Here is a 21,865-nt window from a genome sequence, read left to right as displayed (position 1 = left end):
CTCCTTTGCCGAGATAATCCATCCACCTCACAGGTGTGGCATATCAAGATGCTGATTAACCCGTTAATTACGTTAACGTTAAATACGTTAATTACGTTGTTAATTACCATTAACGTCACACTCACGGACCATTGGCTGAACGTCTGATGCATAAGACACACTTAAGGATTTTTGAAGTCATCATCTGGTTGGTTGAATTATACAGGATGTCCGGGAGATGAGTGTGTCGCGTTCTTTAATGGTCCGCCTGGAAACAAATGCCGTGACGTCAAACCCCCTCATGGAAGAAGAAACGTGTTTACAACTGTGACAATGACCACTTTCCAGGATTAACCAAACAATGGATTTTCAAGTTCACGGGACCATTGTTGCAGTAAACTTGAGTCTTCAGCAAGCCAACGCGCAAACTGCCGCAAATGAAACTGAAAGTCACAGCCGCTCAAAACTCAATCATCTTCATTAAAATTAGTTAGACTAAATTATCTTACTGGTGCTGATGCCAATCTCTCTCCTATAGTGATTTTTGATCTTGAAATTAGCTGATGATAAGCTTTTGTTGACGTGGACGTAGCAAATTTGCATGTAGCGTGGGAATTGAGGTTTGAAGTTATATCCGTTTTGGAAACGTTATAACAAAACAGATAGATATCCGATCAGTAAAAACGAATGAAGTTAAAACAACAAGCGGAAAGAAAAAAAACTGCAAGCTCTTGCGTTATTTCAACGCTATCTCACGGCCAGTTCGTACATATTTTATGAGTTGGCTAATTCGTATGACCTCACTTGTACGAATGTGTACGATTTGTCTAAACCCCAGTGACGGGTAGGTTTAGGGGCGGGGTCAGGGGCAAGTCATTTGTATGAATTCATACGAATTGGGCAACTCGTAAAATACGTACGATTGAGCAAAAATCACACAAATTCGTACGTTTTTTGCTCAGTCGTATGTATTTTAGGTATCTCGTAAATGGTCAAAGACATCCATCTAGCACGTATTTACCTATAAAAACATTGAAAAAGTAACGCAGTAGAGTGCTCTGTGTGTATGACCTTTAATATATGTATTAATATGTATTAATTAGTATATGTATGACCCTTAATGTAATTCAGTTGTGTGAAGTATGAATCTTACATTTTAAATAGAGCATAATCAATGCATCTGAATAGATTTTATGAGCTGTGTTAATACTGAATTTGGTTTGTTCTGTTCACGTCACATATTTTGCATAAACAACACTACCTGGGAAACAACCATGGCTGACATTTATTCATAAGAGTTTCAAAGTGGTCATTTCAGCAAATTGAGAAGGCCACAAATCTTAATAATGTCCCTATAGCTAGACTGAATGGGGACAGATGCATTATAGTAAGCTAATGCCTCGTTAAGTGGTTTTCACGCAGGATATGAGGGGTGTGGTTGAGTTTTGACTGATTATGGATGACAACGACAGGTCATTAAAATAAAAAAGAGCCCCATTATTACCAACAGGTGGGCTGGGGATGGATCGAGGTCTATATTCTGAGTTAATGATAGCCACCAACCTGAAATCCTTTTGCAGCATGAAAGTGAGCCAGTCTGTTTAAAGGAAAGTCTCTCTTTATACCATCAACACAACCATTAATGGCTTCATCGAACAATCTTGGTGTTCTCAAGGTAAAAACCCCACTTCTGACATCATACTGCTGAAGAAAGACTCAGACCCGAACCCGAACTCGAGACTCGAAAGATGAACTAATCTTTTCTCTATCCGATACTGACAGCATAGCCTCTATGGGACTGACAGGAAGAACGAAAGACTCGGACCCGAACCCGAAGACTCGAGAGATGAACTGGGTCATTCCACGAAATCAGTGCCGTTTCAACTTTGAAAAATTTAAATATAAAATAAGTTTAAACAATTTTTTTTTAAAATATCCATTAAATGAAGACAGCATAAAATAACAAGAAATCATATTGTGCCATCTCAGGCTATGTCATTTTTTATTTTATGACTATTTATCTACCTCATGTTTTGATATTTTTGTCATGCCTGTTACAGACACATGCGTTACTATATACTATAGTTTTAATTAGAAATATGTTATAATTTCCACATATATGAGCAGTATTTAAGTCCCTCTTTTCACTGGAATTGTTAAAAAAAATAGATTTTTTTTTTTCAATATTATATTTGTCATTCAGATGACCAAGAACATAAACATTTTGGAGGGTGATCACATGTCAATTAAGAAAAATATATATTTTTACAAGAGAGATATTAAAAGAAGGGCTTTGTCAAAAATACAATATAGATAGGGTTACAATGGAAAAACTTGGAAGGCCATTTCAAATATAATTTTTATATTTTTTATGAAATTAATGACAGTAACAGGATTGACATCATAGTAACAGGACTGACCAGAGTAACAGGGATGACAGGACACACATTCTTCAGCATACACTGCACATATTTGTTTACATAATTTTGTAAAATTTTACCTTTTTAAATTGTATTACTTGACATAGCCTAGTTGTATTAGTGAAGCACATTACATTTCTAAGAGATCTAAAGATTTAAGGGTATTGTAATTAGAGTAATTAGACCCATGCGTCCATCTGTTTGTCTGTGTGAGTATGTCCCCTCACAGAACTTAAAATATACTGATCTGGTTCAATTATTAGGCAAGGAAGATAATCAGATCTTGGTCTTTCTATGATGATCTGAAAACAGATGCTAACATTTGGTTTCACTTTCTTGAACATTACAAGATTGGGGCGAGGGTCTGCAGTCACCTTACTGCTATTGTTTGTAATCGCACAAAAAAGTCATTTTTATTGTTAGAATTGTGATTTCCTAATATTTAGATATGAATCCAACTGGAAAAAACTTGTGAAAAGATATCTTTCAGTTAGTCAAATAGCATATAATGGGGCTCTATAGCCATCTAGTGGCTAAAATGATAATTTTTTACTTTTAAAACTACATTTTCCAAAATATGGGCAAAAATTTTACACAAAACCATGTCAAATTATCCATGTTATCCCCATGAATGAAATTTAGAAATGTATAAAGTGAATTTTACATTAAAAAAAAAACTGTATGAACTGTTTTGTATAAAAACCTATAAAAAAAAAAACATTTTTTATTTATTTATATAAATTTAAAATATATCATAAATCCTCCCAAAACTGCACAAATGTGGAGTAAAAACATTAATAAACAGAGTAAATTTACATTTGTACAAAAAAAAAAAAAAAATATTCTGCTACAAAATTACATGTTATTGTCTGGGGTCTCTGGAGACCCAGAAGACCACGAAAGTCACTTTTTTTCACGCTAACATAAAAACATTTTTTATTATTGTACATCTAGAAAGGGTTGAGAGCCGTACAAAGTTTCATGCCATTTAGACAAAGATAAAAAAAAAAATTTTAATTCAGCAAAAGTCATTTGCGGGTCAAAAAGACCCCGAAGACCATCAGAGGGTTAATACTTTAATTGCCAGATGCACCAGCAATACCAACTCAGAATGATATAGGCATTAGCTCAATAAAACACCCAGGATGACCTTTAAAAAATTTTTAAAGATTTTTAAAGATCACTGTTCTTTAAAAACAGTGTGGCTAAGGTGACACCTAATCTATGTCATCCCTGTTACCCCACATGTCAAAACCTGTTACTATACAAAAGTAACAGGCCTGACAGTAACAGGTTTGACAAATTCAAGCTAATTTGCTAATTGCTAGCTATTAGGGCAAGGCCATAAAAGCACATGTTGTACACTTTGAAAGGATATTACTTGTAGATATTGATTACATTAAGTTAAATAAATAATTGTTTAAATTTATACTTTAAAAATCAGTAACAGTTTTGACATTGCATGATGTCCCCACCTCAGTTATACCTAATAAATCATCAAAATAGAGCATTATAGAAGAGAGAGAGAAACTTACTTGTGTTTTAACTGTTGGAATAATGATTGAGAGATGATGTAACTCCCTTGAAGTGATGTCACAGGAATGTACCATTATTTTACAAGGGGTTTTTGGTGAGGGTAACAGGCATGACATGAAATCAGGGGACACCGATAAAATGGTTTATATTTTATTAAAAATAATGTATATTTATGCCAAAACATTGCTTAACAGTGACACTATACTTAGAACAATATGAAAATGTGATTTTTGTATAATTTTGCCTTCAATTTGCAAATTAAAAGTCCTGCTGAAAAAGAACAATCACAGGGAGGGACAGGCCAAAAACCTTACCCTTATCAGCATAAATGCAATTTAAATTATTTAAAATAATATATAAATGACTTTAATTTAATGTAATATTGAGGAAATAATACATAGTACTATTATGTTTTTAAATCACAAATTTATTTGTTGTTATAGTAATTCTACGTCTGATTATTTCTCAGGGACACAAAAGGCACCAATTTCGTGGAATGACCCAACTAATTATTCTGTTTCCAGTACAGATTCAGAACCCATATGGTGCGTATTGCACATGCGCGGTCAACACAAAATGAACGAATCACTCTCTGAGACAACTCGGTAGTCCCGAGTCATATTTAAGATATGAACGAATCGTTTATGAACGACACATCACTAGAAAAGTGATTCAGAGTTTATTCAGATCATTACTTGTTTACACTGTGAGGAATAATAATAATGGAAAATGTAGCTCAGTCTACTTATGGTTCAGAGTATTTATTTTTTTCCCACATTAATTTCCCACATGTCTACTACAATTATGTGGTTTTGTTTTATTAATACAGTATATACTTTTTTCTTGACATACCCCGAAAGAATGGAAGTGAAATGTGACAACATGCCCCATAGGTGGGGCACATTGTAACATAACATATGACAGCTTAAAATGTTATCTGATCTAATACAAAAAAATACAAAACAAACTAAAATATTTTCTAAATAAAATACAATTAAAAAACTTTTTCATATAAAATAATGACAATTTTTAATAATTAAATATAAACTCATTTTTGAGTTTTGACTACGAACACATGAAAACACAGCTATACAACATAGTTCAAAACAAATAAATAATTAGTCATTTCTGAACATTGACTCTCAGGGCCCTATCTTGCACCCAGCGCAATTGACTTTGTACACCGACGCATGTTTCATTCCTATTTTGCACCCGCGCAAAGCGCGCTTTTCCCTCCACAGAAGCACGTTGCTAAACTAGGGAATGAACTTGCGCTCCCTGGGCGGTTCAGCGCAAAAAAGGAGGCGTGTTCCGGCGCAAACAATCCCTGGTGCTATTTTACTGTTCCATAAAACAATTGCGCCACTGGCCAGAAAAAACCTAGTCTAAAGTCAGTGGCGCGTTGCGCGTTGTTCAAATGCTATTTTAAGGGCGCATGCTTGACCATAATGTATAGCGTGCACAACACGCATACACTTTGATTCTCTCATCTACACAGAAGCAGCAGTTTTCATTTTTGCAAATCATATTATTACGATAGATAGATAGATAGATAGATAGATAGATAGATAGACAGACAGACAGACAGACAGACAGACAGACAGACAGACAATTTATTATAAAAGCATACATCTAGCTTACACATTTACCCACATTATTATATGTTTAACCGAAGCTAATTTGGGTGTGTTTCTCCATCCCCAATGTCACTTCTCTCTCTTTTACAGCCGTGACGAGAACGTTGCTCTCCTCGGCTGTGAACTGCTCCTGGCGCGCGCCTGCAAATACGCCGTTATAATAGCAATCCGCTATGGAAAAATCGTGTCTGCTCTTAAAGGGAATGTGAGATGATGCTCTGATTGGTTTATTTCATGTTACGCCTAAACCACACCTATAAATAATGAAGCTAACCCCTTTTAGATTTGCGTCGGGTGCAAGAGTCATTTATCCCGCCGGGAAAATAGCAACAGCGCCGAGACCCGCCCAACAAAGTTACTTGTGCTTTGCGCTTTGACACTTGCGTTTCAGATCGTTAAAATAGGGCCCTCAGTCTTTATTCACCTTTTTCTCACGTTTTCTCAATAAAATTAATAAAAGTATAGAATATAATAGCATATTTCTAATAGGGGCACATTGTAACGCAGTGTTACAACATGCCCCCGCCTGCACAACTGGGATTTAAACCCTGCTAGTGTCTTCTGCTAGTTAGCGAAGCATTAAATAACTCTCAACTGTTAAATAACATCTTGGAGATTAACCCTCTGAGGTCTGAGGGGTTTTTGGGGTCCTTGAGATGTTCTGACATGCCCTGACATTTGTGCTTTTTTCAGTTGCTTATAAACATATTAATGGCAAAGGTATAATTACACTCTATTTAGCACAAACAGGGCTACCATAATATGTGAGCAACATGCATGTACATGTTTGTATTTTTGAGAGAATAATGTTTATGCATGGTTATTGAAAAAACTAAAAACTAAAGTTTCTGAAATAAGGCCACAAAACACATACTAAATATGTGACAATAAGACTTTTGACAAATGGATGTCGTTGCCTAGAGTTTTTTCTTCAAAATGATGTGAAAATCATCCTGCCCTTATCATTCACATAACACAATACATTGATTTAAATCTTGTAAAACACTTTTTGTTTGTAAAGACAATATGCGCAAGGGGCGTCAACGATTCAACAGCATCATGCATATTTAGTGATTCACACCTGAGGAGACAATGGGGCCCGCATACTTAATGAGCCATTCATTCGGGTGTGTCACCTATAGCCACAAGAAAGAATGCAAGAGCAATATATATATATATATATATATATATATATATATATATATATATATATATATATATATATATATATATTCATTCTACCAAATTGGTTCACAGTTGGAAGCATGTCAATTTTTTATTTTATTTTTTTTTCACAAATTTTGCTTGCAAATTGTATAATATCCAAGGAAAACATGTCTAGTAATTGTGCAGTTAATTCTCATACTGTATTTTCAGTTTTGGAATATGTATCCTCTCCCCAAATTTGTCAATAATAAAACACAATAAAAATTATTTAAAGAAAAGGCTTATATTTACCTTTTAAAATTTGTTTACATCTACCTTGTAAATATATATATATTTTTATTAAAAAGGTTACAATTACAACAACAATTGAAGTGTAATCTTTCTTTGTAAAAACTAAAGTATACATTTTATCATACATATTTCAAAGTTAAGGATTCATTACTTCGAATATAGCCTACATTGACAAAACATACTATATTTAACATATTAGCAAAAATTGGCAAACAAAAGCTTATTTGAGGTGGCAGATATTTTACAGTAAAAATGTGTAATCTATCCAAAACTAATCAACGAAATGTTGTCTTTCATTTGTCTGTAACATAGGTCTTTCGTTTTGTATTAATTGTATCTTAATTTTAATAGTTGTTTCATCAACCAATTGCCTGTATTTAATACATAATAATTAAAAATAGCAGGAACTGGAGGCCTCATAAATGAACCCAAACTCATAAGCTTTGCCTAAAATACCAGAGAAATATATAGAAAGCTCGAAATGTGTTATTTTAAACAAAACTATTAAAAACGAAAGAAAACAGACTGCATGAAGCCTCTCTCCTACTTTATAAAGCATAGCCTAGACCATTTAAATATAATTACTCTGAATGACAAGTATGGAAATGGTCCAACCAGTAAAATATGTAGCCTACGTTTATACAAAATAGCTTGTCAACTAATGCAAGTAAATTTAAAAAGACTTACTCATCCGAAATATTATCCACGGCTGGATCAAGTCGCTCTTCAAAATACAAACGTTCATTGTCAGAGTCCTGTTCTTCTTCTGAGGAAAAAGTGAACTCTTCATCGCTATCCAGGACTAGTGTGTCATCTTCCAACGGCGCAGGAAAGTGAATGAATGAAACTTGCTGGTTTTAAAGCATTTCAGGGGGCTTTTTACCTTATTTTGCATAGATCACCTCAGCACATTATCTTATGAATAGCGCGCTCTGCGAGTGGGTGTGAACTCATTTCAGGGGGCGTTTACCTTATTTTGCATATCACCTCAGCACATTATCTTATGAATAGCGCGCTCTGCAAGAGGGCGTGAACTCATTACAGCTAATTAGATGAGACGGGAGAAACTGTACTTCTCTTTAGTTTCATACAGATTACATTGCAGGAGAATATTTGTTTTGAATGTGAACTGTTTTAATTAAAAGTAGAAATTTAAAGCTTTCTTTAGACGCATGTTTCATGGTTGTGTGATAAGTATTCGCTGAGTTGCAGTTAATTTTCCAGACTTGTTTCAGAAAGATTTTTGCGGAGACAGAGTGAGCTGAAAGCGCACCCTGTTTATTTTATTTATTTAAAAATAAAAACAAGGTTTTGATGTTAATGTGAGTGTACACAAAAAAAAGAAGACCCTCTATAGTTTATAATCATGTATTTATTTTATTTATATGACCATAAATGACGGATTTTTTTACGTTTATGTTGCTGCTATGTGAAAAAAATCCAGCAAAACGCGTCGGCGCGTTTCTCGACCTCAGAGGGTTAAAATAATATCAGATTTGTCTTATTTTAAATAAACACAAAAAATAGAGATGGAAAATTAACTTAAGTAAGAAATTTACTTTTGCTATGGTTTAATAAATGTCTATGGATATCTTCCAAAAAAATTATAATTTTGGCAGAATTTTTTTTTTCTATATAGTGTTGATATGGCAACTAGTAAATACACAAAGTTTCATCATCCAAGCATGTGCGGAAGTATTTAAAACAAGCGTGTTACAACTAGCCCCGCGTTAGGTTGTGCCCCGCGCTCCCCTATATATATATTTATATTTATTTCATTTTTGAGAGAATAATGTTTATGCATGGTTATTGAAAAAACTAAAAATGAAAGTTTCTGAAATAAGGCCACAAAACACATACTAAATATGTGTCAATAAGACTTTTGACTAATGGATGTCGTCGCCTAGAGTTTTTTCTTCAAAATGATGTGAAAATCATCCTGCCTAATCATTCACATAACACAATACATTGATTTAAGTTTTGTGAAACACTTTTAGTTTGGAAAGCCAATATGCGGATGTGTAACAGGGCGAACAAGACGTGAGGCGTGCGGATCCATGTGCAAGCTTTTATTTATAAACATGGTAAACAGGCAAGGGTCAGACAACGGTAAACAGGTATGGTACGGGCAAGACACAAGAGAGATCCTAGGGCAAGCGTGGGTCTACGATCGGTGAACAATATCCAACAGGGCAAGGCAGAGAGATAATCCAGGCACACAAGCAATGATCCAAACGAGGGGCAAACAGAGTCCGAAGGGCAAGGCAAAGGGTTAATCCAGGAAACACAGGCAGATATCAAAACAGGCAAGGCAAGATTTAAAACAACTGAGTGGGCTTCGTAGAGTAGCTTTCGCTAGGATATGCGCTATACAATACTCGACGATCACAGAGAGAATGTCCAAGGCTTATAAAGAGTGTGTGATTGGGTGATAGTGATTGTGAGATAGTTCTCAGCTGGGAGCGTGATTAGTGTAATCAGCTGTGTGTGTTGTCTGTGCAATGGATGATGGGAAATGCAGTCCAGTGTGCTGTGTGGTGTGAGATTTAATATGATGGAGAAGCGACCTCTGGTGGCTATCGGGCGGAAGGCCACAGACCAGATTCGTGACAGGATGGGGCGTAAACGCTCCAACAGCATCATGCATATTTAGTAGTTCACACCTGATGAGACAATGCCCCTGCATACTTAATGAGACATTCATTCAGGTGTGTCACCTATAGCTAACTTAAATATACAAGCTTCATAAAAATGATCATTCTTGAAGAAAATTTCAGATGGCATTTAGAGGCTTTTGCATCTGAACTCTTCATATATACACATAGATATATATATGCACACACACACACATATATATATGCATACACATACAACAATTCAACTGTAATCTTTCTTTGTAAAAACTAAAGTATACAAAACGTATTATTTGATGACTTTATTTTTGACAAAAAATACTGTATTTAACATATGAGCAAAATTGGCAAACAAAAGCTTATTTGATGTGGCAGTCTATTGTACAGTAAAAACTTTATAATCTATTCAAAACTAGTCAACGTCTTTCAAAACTAAAGTATACTTTTTATCATACGTATTTCAAAGTAAAGGATTCATTAGTTAGTTGATGACTTTATTTTTGACAAAACACATACAGTATATATTCCTCATCTCAGTATAGCAATAGAGTTTGCTAAAAGCTGTTCATTCAATACAGCAGTATTTGAAAATCGATAATATTTTGTAAAATTACATTTATATTTGCATTTATGTCAAAACCTAGACACTTTTAAACATCAAAATGACATTTATTAATATGTACTCGTGTCAAAATGACATAAACAGATTTTCCTATTAAATTTTGCATGGAAACACTTCCAAGACGCTTGCGTGTCGCGTGAAAAATAGGCGTCGGTTCTATTTCTAGCATGCACGCGTTTTCCACGCGGCTCGTGCCGCGCCTGAGACGCGCGTCTCACGCAGGCAGTGTGCAAACTCTAAACTGTTAACATGGGAGCCGAAATAAAAACGGACACGCCACGCAGCTGAGACGCTTACGCCACGCATCCAGTGTGTCACCGGCCTTATCCAGCGGATGTGGGCGTTTCACAGGTTTGTATGGATCGCCTCACATTTGCGTTTGTATAGCGCGGTCTCCATGGGCGGAGTCACATTAAAACTTAATTAGCTGAGATGAGAACGACTGACATCTCTCTCTTTACATACATATTACATAAACTGTGAATATTTGTTTTTTATAAAAAATACTTCATTTAAAAGAAGAGAATTCAAGCTTCATGCCTGTGTGCCTGTATGCCTGTTTGACTGAGTATTCGCTGAGTTACAGTTCATTTTCGGACGCGTTTCAGAATTGACTTCACTGACGGAGAGTAGGCAGAACTCCCATCATGTTTATTTTGCTTTATTTGGCGAAAAGCACAACACTTTGTTTTTATTATGAGTATGTGGCGACCGAGTTCTTAAAACAGGGACACAAAATAAATAAACCAACTACGCCACCCTGGGGGCTTTTTACCAGGGAATCGCCCTTGACATACTAGGAGCACACAAGGCTCACAGGCTCGTATCGGCTGGATTCAGGCATGAGACATGGGTGAGGTACAAACAGTAAAATCACTTTTATTAATTAAAATGATCCAAACAATCACAGAGAAGGAAAACCACTATCAACAAAAAGGATATACAAAATTGGACGCTCCTGGCGACGGAAATTGGGGACGGCAGCCAAGTCCCTTAACCCAAGGGGCCTCTCTATTCTCCTAAAAAGAAAGAAACAAAGAAAACCACAAACACACGTGCACTCACACTGCACTCAGTCAAACACCTCCGGGTGGCACAGCAATCACTCCAAAATACCACCACCAAGATGAGGAGGGCTGCCGCCCTTAGTTTCCTTGCCGCCCAGGCCTACAATAAAGAACACACATCAGACTCATACACCACAAAATGAAGAAAACCAAAGGAGAAAACAAGAAATACACAAAAACAATTGTTTGACCCAAATGCACAATGTTCATCTCAAACCAGTATGATAACAAGCATTCTCATCATAGACAGATACGTTCCAGATGATCGTCACCTCACAACATTGTTGAATTTTACACGTTCACCACTTAAATCCAGGGTACTCTTATGAGAAAGGTTGGATAACCGGATATCCTAGACAGCATCAGGAAAATACAGACCAGGTGTTTGTTTAACTCGTACCGGGCCACAAAGACCGCACTTGAGCCAAAAAGAAAGAATTAAACAAAACACACATTCACAAATGATAAATAGACCAAAAAAAAAGGAAAACTTAAATCAAAACAACAATGAACAGTGATGACTAAGAATAATGAGCATCAAAAGCCACTTTAAATACAGCTCCTTACATTCCGAGTACCCAATATCAAATCCCGGGCAATGAAAACATCCACACCAGTTCTCATGGAATGAAAGAGAAAAGTTAACGTTATTGGTGCCGTTGAGGTCGGAGATGTCGCAGTGACGCTAGTCAATAAGGCTACACAGCAGAGCAGCACGTAGTAAGTTTGTGGTCGCTCAGCAGTCGTATATCCGTGAAATCAAGCCAAACAGCAGCACGCAGTAAGTTTGTGGTCGCTCAGCAGTTTATGTTGAACCGGACTTCTGATTAAAGCGTCCAGTGAACGACAATGACGACGAAACAACCCACCATAACCTTAAACAGGCATATGAAACACACCTGGACTAAAACAAAGAGGAAACTCACTAAGCGGACTTAAGTCGGACAAAGGCATTAAATATAAAAGGTTGAAAACATACCTGAACAGCACGTCATTAAAGAACCACAAAACTCATCCGCTTCTCTAGAAGTTCGCACGACAACGAGCGCCGCCGAGTGTATGCCGATTAGTTCCCCTGTCCACTACAACAAAGTCCACATCACCCAGTGCCACAGGAATCATTTGCAACAGAGTCGCTAACCAGCAGCTCTTACCTCTCCAGCTCTTGCACACCGCGCCGGAACAACAACAATGACATGACGTCACGTGTAATGCCCTCACAGGTAATATATATATATATTTTTATTTATTTATTTTTTTGCACTGATAAGGAAAAAAACGTGCCTATCGCGCCGGCGCGATAGCCGACCCCAGGGGGTTAACAACCGACATGTGGACTGCAAGAACCACCGAAGCTTATTTGACTCTGTCAGGACATTTTATTGACAAGGACGGGCAGATGCAGTCTTGCAATCTTACAATAATCCATGTAGCTGTGCAGCACACAGCAGACAATATATCTGAACTCCTCACAAAAATAACTGATGAATGGGGCATCACCAGTAAGGTTCATGCATTTGTTACAGACAATGGAGCCAATATGGTCTCTGCTGTGCGTAAAACTGGTTGGAAACATATTCCTTGTTTCTCTCACACACTCAACCCTCATTGTGAAGGACTCAATTAAGGCTGACACAAGTCTTAAGTCCAGCTTGGAGAAATGCAGTGCTATTGTCACAGGTCGGGATGGGCCAAGCCGGACTGCGCCCACCCCTGAACCAGGTCCACCCTGAGGAGCGTGTCAGAGACGAGACGGAAACAGAATTCAAGGGAATAACAGTTCTTTTTATTAAAGTTAAAAGTAATTTGAATAACCTAAGCTAAAATCTTCCTTTCCTCTTCTTCCCCGGAATCGAGGCAATGCAGCAGTCTCCGGGACCCACTCCCACGTCGATACAAGGTTCGCAATGGCCTGAGATGGATCGATGGATTTCCACAGGTGTGTATGCGGTCGGGGCTGTTCCTCTTCCCACGCTGATGCAGGGTCCGCAGGGACCTATGACGGACAGGTGAGTTTCCACAGGTGAGTAGACAGTCGAGCTGTTCCTCTTCCCACACTGATGCAGGGTTCACAGGGACCGACGACAGACAGGTGAGTTTCCGCAGGTGAGTAGACAGTCGGGGCCCTTCCTCTTCCCACACTGATGCAGGGTTCACCAGGACCGACGACAGACAGGTGAGTTTCCACAGGTGAGTAGACAGTCGGGACCCTTCCTCTTCCCACACTGATGCAGGGTTCACAGGGACCGACGACAGACAGGTGAATTTCTACAGGTGGGTATACAGTCAGGGCTAATCCTCTTCCCACACTGATGCAAAGTTCACAGAGGCCTACAACGGACAGGTAAGTTTCCACAGGTAAGTAGACAGTTTGAACTCTAGGGCTGCGGCAGACTCGAGTCAACAGGCTGACCGGAGCTTCTCTAGGACAGACAGTTAGAACAGACAGAGTCAGCTTCAACAGCAGTATATAGGCCTCACGTGTGTTGCCGGGGACAGGTGACTCCACACCATGCAAATGGGCCGGGGACTATAGCAGACTCAAAGGTGCAGGCCGAGCGGAGCTTCTCGTGTGTTGCAGGGGACAGATAACTTCACACCATGCAGATGGACCTGGGGCTATAGCAGATTCAAGTCGCAGGCCGAGTGGAGCTTCTCTAGAACAGACAGAATCAACTTCAACAGCAATATACAATTCTCACGTGTGATGCAGGGGACAGATGACTTCACACCATGCAGAATAGACTTGGGGTTGTAACAGGCTCAAGTCGCGGGCTGAGCGGAACTCCTCTAAAACAGAATCAACTTCAACAGCAGTATACAGTTCTCACGTGTGTTGCAGGGGACAGATGACTTCACACCATGCAGATAGACTTGGGATCGTAGCAGGCTCAAGTCGCGGGCTAAGCGGAACTCCTCTAAGACAAACAGAATCAACTTCAACAGCAATATACAATTCTCACGTGTGTTGCAGGGGACAGATAACTTCACGCCATGCAGAGAGGCTTGGGGTTGTAACAACTCAAAGTCGCAGGCTGAGCAGAACTTCTCCAAGACAGACAGAATCAACTTCGACAACAGTATACAGCTCTCACGTGTGTTGCAGGGGACAGATGACTTCACACCATGCAGAATGGGCTTGGGGTTGTAACAGGCTCAAGTCACGGGCTGAGCGGAACTCCTCTAAGACAAACAGAATCAACTTCAACAGCAATATACAGTTCTCACGTGTGTTGCAGGGGACAGGTGGCTTCACACCATGCAGATAGACTTGGGATCGTAGCAGGCTCAAGTCGCGGGCTGAGCGGAACTCCTCTAAGACAAACAGAATCAACTTCAACAGCAATATACAGTTCTCACGTGTGTTGCAGGGGACAGATAACTTCACACCATACAGGTGGGCTTAGGGCTGCAGCAGACTCAAAGTCAACAGGCTGAGCAGAGCTCCTACTAAGACAAACAGAATCAAGATTGCAGATAGAGTGTGCAGTCTCACGTGTGTTGCAAGGGGGGCAAACCTCCTCACCATACAGGTGGGTTGACAGGCAAGTAGCGAACTTAAGTCAACAGGCTGGACAGAGCTTCTTCTAAGACAGTCAGAATCACTACTTCAAAACAGAGAGGTTAGTTTGACTCACAGATGCTGTTCCTTCTAGTCCTCAACAGATGGGGCCGATCGACATTATTAAGCTCCAGTTACGGACAGTAGACCAGCATGGCACGTGGGGAGTGCACGGCAAAAGAGAATAAATCTTCCACACACACACGGCAATTTCACTCCAAACATGCAACGTGAGGGGGGAAACGTCAATTTAAGCACTGCAATCCACTTCAATAAGTGCAGATAAGGCCAGCACTCACCCAGGGGTCTCCGTGCCACAAGCAACGAGCTCCAATGTTGGGAAAAAGATGTTTCAGGGTTTTCCTCCACAGACATAGACGGATTCACAACACCGTTCCAACACGGGGGAAGAGGGCAAGAGATCGAACATGAATCAGTATAATTCACTCAGTGACATTTAGATAGCACAATCAAAGCACTCCAATCCACCTCAAATTCAGCGTTGAAACATGCAGGTACGAGATACAATGGTCGATTACTTATCTCTCTCCCTTCCAGGCAAACGGTGTGTTTTCACAACTCTTCCACACTCATTGTGTCCCCTCCAGCAGCACTTCCCTTTGCACCCCACAATTCTTCTCTGCAACACTCAAATAGAACGACTTCTCACGGGAGAGAACCACACAACAGTCTCTCTTCGCTGGCTTTTTATATCCTTCTCAATGCCCACATAGCTTCGTCATGGCTCTAGATTAATTCCCCACACCTGATGTCGATTTCCTCATCCCGGTTGGCAAGGCAGCAGATACACATTTACACGGGGAGTGGTGTTTCCTTGTTATTGTACCGGAGGGGACACAATTGCGGCGAACTTTAGTTCCACCCTCATTTGTCACACCGTGACACTATTGTTCGTTTCTTCCACCACAGCACCAGAGCGACTGACAAACTAACAGAAGTACAAAATCAGTTGAACTTGCCACAGCATAAACTAATCCAAGCAGTGGATACTAGATGGAACTCGGTGTTGTACATGATTGACAGACTGTATGAACAACATCAAGCCATCACAACTGCACTTTGTCTTCTTGGAAGAAACAACATGTGCCTAAGTGATGGAGAATGGTCCCACATCAGTCAGGCCATTGACGACCTCAGGCCTTTTGAAGAGGCCACTAAGGAGATTTCAGCAGAGCAGTATGTGACAATTTCCAAAGTCATACCTCTGGTCTCTCTTCTCCAGCAAGCAACCGCATCTGCTGGGCAGAGTAACAGTCTGGCTTCACAACTTGAAGCACAATGCAAGTGACGGTTCCAAAACATTGAACGCAACCACATTCTTGCAGTCAGCACCTTTTTGGACATTCGCTTCAGAAACATTGTGTTCTGTGATTCTGCAAATGTGGAAATGATTAAATCACGGATCATCACAAGCTCTGGCTTACGCTGAAACACAGTCAACCAGACATGAAGCCGCTGCGACTGCATCAACTGTGACACAAGTGACACAAGGGTCACCTGCTGAGTGTTCATCATCCAAGGGATTATGGCGGGAGTTTGACAGTCGAGTTGTGGCTTTTCAGAGCAAACGCACAGTAAACACGGATACATATATTGAAATGAGAAGATACATGGAGGAAAAGGTGATCCCAAGGAGTGAGGACCCTTTGATTTGGTGGAAAAAAAATGAAACCACATTTCCACTGCTGAACAAAGTTGCGAAAAAATACTTCAGAACTGTTGCAACGTCTGTTCCAGCAGAGAGACTCTTCTCTAAGGCCGGAGAAATAATCAGCCAGAGGCGTAATCGTCTTAAAGCAAAAAATGTGAATATGCTACTTTTTCTGAACAGCAATCTGAAACTTCAGTAAAGTGTGACGACATATCTCGAGTGCACTAAAGGCGTGATGGTGTCTGACAGTTTTCTAGTTCATTTTTCCAAGTTCATTTTCTCAGGGAACAACTGTCTTTGTTATGCAGGTTTATAGGATAAGTAAATCCTAGTTTATTATGATCTTTATGACATCTTGTTTTTGCTTCAGTGAAGTGTTACATGTTTACTTCTACAAAGAGGCTCGAAACATAACATTGTTATGATGTATTAGTTTTTTTTTGTTTTAGTTTTTTTTTTCCTTTTAGCTTTTTCTACCAAGATTGGTCTTTTTTCTTTTTGTGAGAAATAAGAAAAGTGAAAATGTGTATGTTTTTGTTCATATTTAATTTATTTCATTCATATTTATGTTATTTATTTTAATTTTATTATGTATTGACCATAATACATTTTGTATAAATGGTCTGTATTTGTCTGTATTTGTCTTGTGATTTGTCTTAAATGTAATCATATTTTTACTGACAAAAAGTGGCAATAAGAAATGAACGGTATCGATATCGATGAAAATGCAAGAAAAAGTACCGGTATTGTATCGAATCCTAAAAGTGTGGTATCGCCCATCCCTATTTATAAGTACTTCTCATATCACATGTATAAGTGTATTTAGTCTTTGATTTAAATACTTGGTCCAAACTGTTCTTTTTTTTTACCCAACCAGATGAAGTAGGCAGGAGTGATGATGATTCCAGTGAAGAAACCATTGCTGACCTACATCAACATGAAGGTATGAAGGTGCCGCATAATTAAGGATTTTTGCCCGCAACAATCACAAAAATACTCTGCATTTTCCTGGAAGGACTGATCAGAGTAAATGAAACTAAAAACTCAACAATGTATTGTTTCTATCAAACAAAACTTCATCCAGTTTGTTGGAGTAAACCAGGGTTTGTGTAAAATGTAAAACAGCCTATTTAACCTGAGACTTAAAAACTACCTTTTTCATGATAGGAGAATTTCCCTTCCTCATGCTACTGAACAAAAGTGGATGGCGGCAGGTGTCTGAAGAACCCCCCCACCATGGATGCTCTGTTATGAAGCTCCAGGGCCTCATGTGTGGAAAGGTCACAGGCTGTGCAGTAGAGTGATCACTGTAAACAGTCCCTACACATCACTACTGAAGCCTTGTGTCCACAATGATGGCAAACCCCCTCCTTGGGCTTCTCAGATTACAACATATTGTTCACCATGAAGGGCCTCATTACTGTCCAATTCTCCAGACAGGAAATTTGCCTGTTCCTCCAGTGTGAGGGGAGAGGTTGTTCAGCACCACTTCCCAAGAGGTCTCGGACATCTTGAATGAGGGAGTCTGAAAATGAAAAGTGACCCTCCTTTAGTGTGTCCATGCTGATCCACCTAAATAAACAATTGAGCCACAGAATAAACCACCACCCACCAAGGTTATCGTCAGCTACAAACATCTCATTATAAAACCAATGTTATAATATTACATTGTAAAAATCCAGTCTAACGGGTGTGGTCCTGAACTGTACTGACAGATCTAGAAAAGATCTAGAAACACTACTTATTAGTGTTTGGATCAGTGGCAGAGGTTTGACAGTTGATGCTGGAAGGCCAAGAGAGCATTACAATAGTCCAGTCTGGAGAGAACAAGAGTTGTGTAGCTCTGATATCACAACTAATACTTAGTATACTAATACTATACAGTCTACTAATACTCTAATGAGAGTTAGTGGACATTGTTGTATAGTCACGTAAATCAAGAGATCACATTCAGGTAACTCACATGTCTCTTTGCTAGCATTGCATGTACAAAAACAACTTTCTCTCCCTCTTACATGCATACCAGTTCCCCACATAATACAACAACTCAACAACTCAAGACTAAAGCCGGGCGCACACTGTGCCATTTATAATAGTCCTTTACGATTGTTGCTACGAACATGATCCTCGCTGTAAGCCATGTCACACTGTAAGATCTCAGTCGTCATTAATGTCAGACTGTACGACAGTCAAGACGCGTGTAAAGCGGACGCACGCAAGAAAACTTGTCCAGTCACCGTAGGTTTTCCACAGTCTGCTCGGGAACCGATGCTCTCGGGACAGATATAGTTATTTCAGTGAGTAAACGGCTCAACGGCAGGAAGGAATAAACCAAACCATTTTTAAACGGTTTTTTTTTCAATAATGAAAGGTAGTGTGTCGATTCAATTAAAAATCCACATATCACATATTTTAAAATATTACATAATTCACTGAAGCCTGTTTGTCATGTATAATACACCGACCAATCATCATCTGGCACAACAAGTTCAAATTTCATTGGACAATGTGAAGTGGAGCGGTAATTTTCCAGTCATTCATAAATGGTTTGAAAATTAGATGGACAGACAAATTTACATTTATGAAGCGATCTGAATCTGCGCCGTTTAAACAATGGATGCTAATTGACTACAGAGCACTGCACAAAACCAGCACCGAAAGTTGCATTAATGGTAAGAAGTATTAAAGTCACTTTTTATTTAGTCTATGTATATTGATACACCGTTTACCATCTGATCAAACTATCATAGTTGGTTAAATGAAGCCCAGGCCTATACAGAACTATTATGTGAAGTGTAGGCGGACAACAACACGCCAAATGGAGACGTGAAAGGACTTCAACATTTGTGATAATTATGCAGCAATAGTATAATAGTACAGTACTACTGGTCAAACATTTGGACACATGACTATTTTTATGTTTTTAAATATCATCACAATTTAAAATAATGGTTTTCTATTTAAAAAAATAGAAAAATATAATTTATTTCTGTGATGCAAAGCCGGATTTTCAACAGCCTGTCAGAGTTCTGTCACTTCTGTTTGGGTTACATCTTGGGTTGGTGACAGAGCTCTGGCATTCCCGGTTTGTCACATGTTTGTGTATAGTCTGGTTTGTTGTGAGCACATGGCTTGTCATGTATTTCCTTGTGCCATGTGCTCTCCTGTCAATTGTCTAACTTGTTACCTGATTATGGTTTAATTTGCCCCACCTGCTTTTCTTGTTACCCTCTTTTGTTTGCTTCCCTATTTAGTCTCCCTGTGTTTGCAGTCCTGTGCTGGTTCGTTGTCTAAGTTCCCTTGTGTTTCCTGTTCCTGCCGATGCCTGTCCTGTTTTCCCCCATGGGGAGTTTTTGTTTGTAGTGTTGTTTTATTTCTTTTGTTAATAAATACCCATTTGTTTCTGCACTTGAGTCCTCGCTCCTTTCACCAACCCAGTCCGTGACACAGCCATAACTCCAGTCTTCAGTGTCAAAAGATTTTTCAGAAATCATTCTAATATGCTGATTTATTATCAATGTTAGAAACATTTTTTTTTTTACCTGTGATACTTTTTTCAGGATTCATGGACGAATAAGCTGTAAACAATCACATCATTACCAAATTACACAAGCTGATTGGCCTCTGCTGATCCTGTAGCCAATGAGAATGCTTGACAATTGAACTGTATTTTATTATTCCACACTAAACAATGTTGCATAGTCAGTAGCTTTTTATTTTTCAGTCCTGTTCCCCATGTTCTTACTATGTACTTATTATAGTAATTGAAATAACTGGGTAATAACTAGGTACTAACCCTGAACCCATGTAGTTACCTTATATTACCCAGTACTTTTCCTAGTACATTGTAAGTACATGTAAGTGCACATACTGTAAAATAAAGTGCAACCGCATAGTCTGCTGTTATGAATTTAAAAATGACCAAAATAGTGTTGCTCTAGTGATGGGAGAAACAAAGCTTTTAGAAACCATTGAACCAATTGCTTTGCATAATGATTCACTGTATTGAAGCTCTGGAAACGCCACACGCTGGTCAGAACAGCGGAAACTCAGCATAAAAACACCTTTTACACACCAAATGCAAATGTTTTATTGAAGGTGTAATGTAAATGGAATTACCAAATCATCTAATATCATTAAATATGAAATGTTTTTTTATTATGTTACTTTATTATATTGAAGGGCTTGTTTTGTTTGTTTAATGGAGAGCTTGGTTAATCAGACCAATCAGACACTTTTAACTACAACTCCTTTTTTATTATAAAAATTCTCAGAGATCACATCGCCCCCCAGTGACGAACCATTGAAATTTTCTAAACCATTATGACACAAAGTCTAGTGTAGTGCAGTCACGTGACTGAGTTTTAATACACGCTCTGAATCACTGTTTCAAGATAAATTATTTTCAGAGCTTCATGAAGCAGTGTTTGGAAACACCCATCCCTAGTTTGCTGTTTTACAAGTTATGGATGATGCAATGAGTGAATAATTACGCATATAAGCACAGCTTGTGTAGCGTTGTGTGGGAACTAAACCGAGATGACAATATTGAAACAAAATCCTTAATATGAATACAATATAAAGAGCAGACTACGCCACCCCTTTAAGAATAGAACAGGTTCAGTACCACTGAGGGCAAAAAGAGACACAAGTATATTAGAAAAAGTTTATTAATACCACATTATAAAGAGATAAAACAGTAATGTCAGTGTAGTCAGTTGATTTTGGACATCCGAGTTTAATTTATATGTTTTCATGTATAAGGAGAAATGTTCTATAAGTGAGTTAACTTCAGCCAAACTTGAATGAAATGTTCTATTTCTAATGGTTCTGATCTGAGTTCCAGTCAGTTGTTGTGGGTGAATCTTAATTATAGGAACATCATAGGAAGATACATTGCAATGGTAGTTTTATTTATTTATTTGTATCATAATCATTTATGGTTTTAGAACATTGTTAAGAGTTTCTGTCATAATGTGCATCAGTGTGATTAGTACATTCTCCTTAAAAATTGTGCTTTTAACCATTTTCATTTTAGCGTCTCATTCGTACGTGTGTCTTTCTATGCAGGGATGAGAGAGTAGGCCTTCTGATGTGAAGTGAGACATTTCTCTTTCTAGATGCTCGTTGAAGTGCAGGAAAACTCTCTCACTGACAGAGAGAACTCAGTAATATAAAGATGTGTCCTCTAGTGGTGAAGGATGGAGTGCAATTATTACATTGTAGCGGCTTTACAAGAACAAGAAGTTTTACAAGGACAATCACCACTCACATTTTCT

At 38.5% G+C, this 21,865-nt stretch overlaps 2 long non-coding RNA genes and 1 gene segment (V, D, J or C); all 3 read right to left on the bottom strand.

Annotated features, from left to right (window-relative positions):
- The window catches only part of LOC309490516 (Ig kappa chain V-III region MOPC 63-like), a 225,856-nt gene that overhangs the window by 177,366 nt on the left and 26,625 nt on the right, over positions 1 to 21,865 (bottom strand).
- On the bottom strand, positions 11,143 to 12,579 carry LOC309490611. The gene is made up of 3 exons (XR_014202762.1): positions 12,507 to 12,579; positions 12,332 to 12,434; positions 11,143 to 12,227 (listed from the first exon to the last, which is right to left on the bottom strand). It is a non-coding gene; the product is annotated as an uncharacterized lncRNA (long non-coding RNA).
- LOC309490645 lies at positions 13,117 to 14,053 on the bottom strand. Its single transcript, XR_014202805.1, has 2 exons — positions 13,834 to 14,053; positions 13,117 to 13,348 (listed from the first exon to the last, which is right to left on the bottom strand). It is a non-coding gene; the product is annotated as an uncharacterized lncRNA (long non-coding RNA).

This window comes from Leuciscus leuciscus (genome assembly GCF_965113295.1).
Source record: "Leuciscus leuciscus genome assembly, chromosome: 25".
Lineage (NCBI taxonomy): Eukaryota > Metazoa > Chordata > Actinopteri > Cypriniformes > Leuciscidae > Leuciscus > Leuciscus leuciscus.
The sequence above is the reverse complement of the archived record's forward strand: the minus strand, read 5'-3'. Positions and strand labels throughout refer to the sequence as shown.